Below are 6,417 nucleotides of genomic sequence, written 5' to 3' on the forward strand. Positions count from 1 at the left end.
ATGTATGGTTGGTGAAGATGTTTTCCCACTTTGTGGGCTGCCATTTTGTCATGTTGACTGTGTCCTTTGCCTTATAGAAGCTTCTCAGTTTCAGGAGGTCCCATTTATTAATTGTTGATCTCAATGCCTGTGCTACTGGCAGTCTCCTGTATCAATTCGTTCAAGGGTACTTCCCACTTTGTCTTCTATGAGGTTCAGTGTGACTGGATTTATGTTGACGTCTTTGATTCATTTGGACTTAAGTTTTGTGCATGGTGATAAACATGGATCTATCTACAGTCTTCTACACTGCAGCATCCAGTTATGCCAGCACCATTTGTTGAAGATGCTTTCCTCCTTCCATTGTTAATTTTAACTGCTTTGCCAAAAATCAGGTGTTCCCAGATGTGTGGGTTAATATCAGGATTTTTGGTTTGATTCCATTGGTCTACCTGTCTATTTTTGTGCCAATACCAAGCTGTTTCCAGGACTATACTCTATAGTACAGCTTGAAGTCAGAGACAGTGATGCGTCCTGAAGTTCCTTTTACAATAAAGGGTTGTTTTGACTATTCTTTTTTTTTTAATTTTTCCATATAAAGTTGTGTGTTATCTTTTCAAGATCAGTGAAGAATTGTGCTGGAATTTTGATGGGGATTGCACTGAATCTTCAGATTGCTTTTGGTAAGATTGCCATTTTTACTATGTTGATCCTACCTATCCTGGAGAGAACAGCCTTGTCTTTTTCCTTATTTTAGAGGAATAACATTTTTTTTTTCTATCCATTTAGTTTGAGGTTGGCTGTTGGTTTACTGTATATTGCTTTTATTATTTTTAGGTATGTTCCTGATACCCCTCATCTCTCCAAGACTTTTATCATGAAAGGGTGTTGGACTTTGTCAAAGGCTTTTTCAGCATCTACTGAGTTAATCACAATGTTTCTTTGTCAGTTTGTTTATATGGTGGATTACATTGGTAGATTTTAATATGTGGCACCATCCCTGCAACCCTGGGATGAAGCTTACTTGGTCATAGTGGATGATTTCTATGATGTGTTCTTGGATTGGATTTGCCAGTATTTTATTACTTATTGTTACATCAAGGTTCATGTGGGTTATTGGTCTGTAGTTCACTTTCTTAGTTGTGTCTTTGTGTGGCTTGAGCACCAAGGTAATTGTAGCCTCATAAAAAAAGGTTGGCAATGAGCCTTCTGTTTCTATTGTATGGAACAATTTGAGGAGTATTGCTATTAGCTCTTTTTTGAATTTCTGGTAGAATTCTACACTGAAGCCATCTGGTCCTGGGTGTTTTTTGGTTGGGAGTCTTTTGATGACTACTTCTACTTCATTAGGGGTTATGGGTCTATTTAAATTGCTTATCTGTTCTTGATTTAAGTTTGGTAAGGGGTATCTACCCAGAAATTTGTCCATTTCTATTAAATGTTCAAATTTTGTGGAGTACATGTTTTCAAAGTATGACCTGAAGAGTATGGATTGATTTTGGTTTGAAGACTTGTTAGATATTAGGATATCTACAGCAACTTGTTTTTTGGGTCCATTTGATTGGAAGATCTTTTCCCAACCCTTTACACTGAGATAGTGCCTGTCTTTGGACCTTGGATGTGTTTATTGTATGCAGCACAAGGATGGGCTATCTCTTTGTACCCATTCTGTTAGTCTGTGTATTTTTATAGGCAAGTTACAACCTTTAATATTGAGGGAAAGTAAGGACTATTGATTGTTAATTCTTGTGTGTTTTAGATTTGTTGTTGGCAGTGGTATTGTGAGTATATTTGCCCCGCTATTTTTTGTGTATGATTGTGTGTTCTGGTAAAATAGGATTATCTATTGCCTATGTCTTTGTGATCATAGTTAACTTCTTTGTGTTGAAGTTTTTTCCTCCAGAACTTTCTGTAGGGCTGGATTTGTGGATCTGTACTGTGAAAATCTGGTTTTGTCATGGAATATTTTGTTTTCTTCATCTATAGTGATTGAGAATTTTGCTGGGTGTAGTAACCTGGTCTGGTATCCCTAGACTCTTAGTGTTTGTAGAACATCTATCTTGGACCTTCTGGCTTTCAGAGTTTCCATGAGAAGTCAGGTGTAATTTTGATAGGTCTGCCTTTATATGTTACCTGGCCTTTTTCCTTTGCTGCTCCTAATATTTTTTCTTTATACTTTATGTTAAATGTTTTGATTATTATGTGTTGAGGGGGTCTTTTTTCTTTGGTCCAGTCTATTTGGTGTTTGGTATGCTTCTTGTACTTCCATAGGTATGTCCTTATTCAGATTGGGAAAGTTTTCTTCAATGATTTTGTTGAATATCATTGTTGTTTTCTGCACCTTTGAGCTGGGCTTCTTCTCCTTCTTCTATGCCTATTATTCTTTTTTATAATTTTTTATTTAATTTTATATAACAAAGTCCAATTAAATGAAAACAAACATTTATACACAATATTTGGGAATTTGGGTGTCGTTCTTTCCAAACTACTTCCTGCTGGTAAGGGGCGCTGTCTTGGGGAATTCGAAGAAGATTCAGATATCCTAGCTGTAGTCTGTAGGGCTGTTTTGTCCAGCTGTTTTGAATGTAGCATCAGCTTGTACTCTGTTTCAGGCGGTCTGGCATGATCAAACCACATTAGTCTGGAAGGAATCCACATCTTTTCATTTTCTGTGGAAACAAAAATAGAAATCCTTTTCCCCAGTAACTTGTTCTTCAAGTTAAATTTTGGAGTCAAATCATTTTTTTAATTTATTATTTTACATGTCTATCCCAGTTCCCTCTCCCTCCCTCTCTCCCTCCCTCCTTCCCTCCCTCCCTCCCCTCCAGCTCTCCCTCCCTCCTTCCCTCCCTTTTACCCTCTCTGCCCTCTCACATGCACTCTAAACACCCTCCCCTCCCATCCCCTCACCACAATTCCATATGTAGGGGAATGCCATCTAGTTGGGGTCATGTAGATGTGACAGGTCCTGTGAAGTAGGGACTAGGGCTTCTCTCCTGCCTCTAGAATAAGGCAGTTATCCCTCCATGGAGGATATGTTTGCAAAGTCCTTTTGTGCACCAGGGATACATCCTGGCTCCACTGTCTGAGGTCTCTTAGCCTGCTCAGACCTTCTGGCTGAGACCCATATTCAGGGGGGCCCGAGTCAGTCCCCTGTATGCCTATTATTCTTAGGTTGGCCTTTTCATGGTGTCCCACTTCCCCTGGATGTTTTGTGCTAAGGATTTGTTGGATTTAAGATTTTCTTTGTTCAATGAATCTATTTCCTCTAGTTTATCATCAGTGCCTAAGATTCTCTCTTCGATCTTTTGTATTCTGTTGGTTATGCTTGCATCTGTAGTTCTTGATCGTTTACCCAGTTTTTCTATTCCCAGCATTCCCTCAGTTTGTGTTTTCTTTATTGTCTCTATTTCAATTTTCAGGTCTTGAACTGTTTGAATTGTTTCTTACATCTGTTTGTTTTTTCTTGTATTTCCTTGTTTTCTTTAAGAAATTTATTCATATCTTGTTATTCATGTCATGTCCTTTCCTCTATTTCTTCCAATTTTTTCTTTGTTTCTTTCTTCCATTTCTTTAAAGGGTTTTCTCATATTATCTTTGAGGATCTCTATCATTTTCATGAAGTTACTTTTTAGGTTATTCTCTTCTGCATCATCTGCTTTGGGGTCTTTTGGTCTAGTTGTTGTAGAGTCTCTAGATTCTGGTGGTATCATACTGATCTTTCTATGTTTTCTTGTATTCCCATTGCTTCTTCTAGTGTGTGCAGGTGGAGTTTCTCTCTCTACACTCCCGCCCCCCCCCCCGTAGGTATGGGTGGGTCAGGACTTCAATGTCAGTAACTATGGATGATCCAAGCTCTTTTGGAGGTTCCTCAAGCAGAGGCCACAGCAGAGCCAATGATGTGGGGAAGGCTAGGTCCGGATGGTCTCAAGCACTCAGATAGAAGGCAGGTGAAGGAGCCCAAAAGTCACGTGAGGGCAGGCTCCAGATGGTCCAGCATGGAGGAGCAGGTTCACAGAGCCAACCCAGGAAGTTCCAAGGAGAGGGTGGGTGTGTTGGACCTGAGCTCTGGCCAAACATCCACCCCAAGCAGTGGGCCCAGTGGGGCCAAGGATGAGGGGAAGGCAGGCTCCAGATGGTGTATGGTCCTGAGTGCCAGGACTGGACCACTCAGGCCAAAGTTGTAGGGAGGTCAAGATGCAGAGCTGACCCAGGGAATTCAAAACAAAAAATAATGTGGGAGGGATTTGGCCTGGACTGGTCCCAGACTCACCTCAGGCAGAAGGAAGGGGAAGGGGTCCAAAGGTCAGGTAAGGGCAGGCTCCAGATGGTCCCACATGGAGGGGCCACAAACTATGATTTCAATCTCCTCCTCCAATTTAAATCACTCCTTCCCTTTTGGAAGATGAAACCATATAAAAAGAACTTCCTTTTTCAAGAAAGCTTTTTAATAAAAACCTATTGCATGTAGTTCTCTTGCTTTTTAAAGCAGTTACTTTTTTTTTTTTTTTTTTTTTTTTTTTTGTATAGATCATTAATCAAAACAAAATTCTTCACTTTGCCTCCAAGGTAGACTAAACATTCCTTGAAGAGAAGGTTTATTTCTTGTTACTTTCTTCTTTTGTAGTCTAACAAATCTTGCAGACATTATAACCTAACTCACTGGGGCTGAACATGACATGTTGAATTTAGCTGTCCTTTCCTGAACGCCTTCAGGATTTATTTCTTAGAGCTGTGCTAAGGACTAAGTACACAGATTAGTTAATGTGTTCACTAGCAGGTAAAAGGAGGTAAATTGTCTTTTGTATACCTTTATCCCCAAGTAGAACTGAAATGCAGAACTAAATGTATTAGCCACAATGCATCCATTTATAGTGGTATTGTTTATGGTTGTGATGCAAATATATATGAACACATAATACTGTCTATGTACTGCATTGAGTATATACTGTGAAGTTCTTTATTCCTTACCTCTAACTACTTATTTATTCTAACAGAAACTGTAAGAAGTAAATATTATTACAACACTGTCTATAAATGTAAAAAAAAAGAACAGCCAAACATTGTGTTCAAGTGTCTTCCACATTGGAAGATCCAGATTTAAGATTCAGGCTCCAGAACTAAATCCCCTTAAACCCACCTGCTCTCTAAAAATCAAACCATTGCCATGAGCATAGCTTATTGAATTAAATGCACTCAACATGTTTGATATATGGGGTTCAACCCTCATCATCGATTCAAAGCCACATCAAACTAAGCCACTAAGAAATGGCTGAACTGGGCATGCTCTCTAAGGTCTTCAGTTGTAGAGAAGCTTACCACAGCATGGATCACTTTAAAGTTAAATGCTACCATGCTGAAGGTTGATGGGCCAGTCTCTTTTCCCCATTTGAAGACCTTTCCATTGCTTAGGTCTTTGTACCTTAATTGTGGTGAATATTTGGCTTCTTCCCAGTTTCAGATTCCCCCCCAATTCTGTTAATAAATTAAATCTCCCTACTGTTCGTCTTCCTGTTTTTAAGGTTTTTACTCTCTCTCTCTCTCTCTCTCTCTCTCTCTCTGTGTGTGTGTGTGTGTGTGTGTGTGTGTGTGTGTGTGTGTGTGAACACATGCACACATGCTTTTGTTCATGGAGGCCAAAAGTTAGCATTAGATCCCCCAGTCTTAGAGTTACAGGCACTCCTGGGTCACAGAATTTTTAAGTGAATGCTGAGATTAGAACTCTGGTATGTGGAAACCTGCATTCCCCTTCATAAAAATTTTCTTTTCTACATCAGAAATCAGCACATTTTTCTATAAGTAGAGTAAATACTGTAGGCTTTGTAGTCCTAATACCATCACACTACCCCATCCCATTTCTCTTCCCTTCTCTCTCTTCCTCCTTTAACCTCTCTATATTTTTCCTCACTTCATATTCTTCCCTATTTTTTAAAATTCAGTTACAAACTTAACCCCATTCTTAGTTTGGTGAGGTAAGTGTCTAGAAAGTCTGGCCATATGTCATATTGAGCCCAGGGAGCACAAGGGGCTGCTTCAGGACAAAAGCCCTGTGCTCTGTGAGACAGACATGTAGAGGACTTGCTTAAATTCTGGGACTCCATTTGTCTTGAGTTACACAGCTACTTATTTCCCAACAAAGCACTTAGCAACTGTGGATCCCAACCTTTATCATGCAATATGTACATCCTTGTCCAAAGTCATCCATCCCAGATGAAGGTAACATAACCTGTGCTAATTGCCTCACATTGAGCACCCCTGACATATCCATATTACATGTAAGGCCATTCCTGCCTCACTGCAACCTGTCTTCATGCTAATAACCTCTTTTACAGGGTATGCTGCTGTAGGTCTCTGTCAGGCCTTTATATGCAATGTATCCCTTGCCTAGTCTTGCTATTCTCTCTCTCTCTCTCTCTCTCTCTCTATATATATATATAT

The sequence above is a fragment of the Phodopus roborovskii genome, unplaced genomic scaffold (genome assembly GCF_943737965.1).
Source record: "Phodopus roborovskii unplaced genomic scaffold, PHOROB, whole genome shotgun sequence".
Lineage (NCBI taxonomy): Eukaryota > Metazoa > Chordata > Mammalia > Rodentia > Cricetidae > Phodopus > Phodopus roborovskii.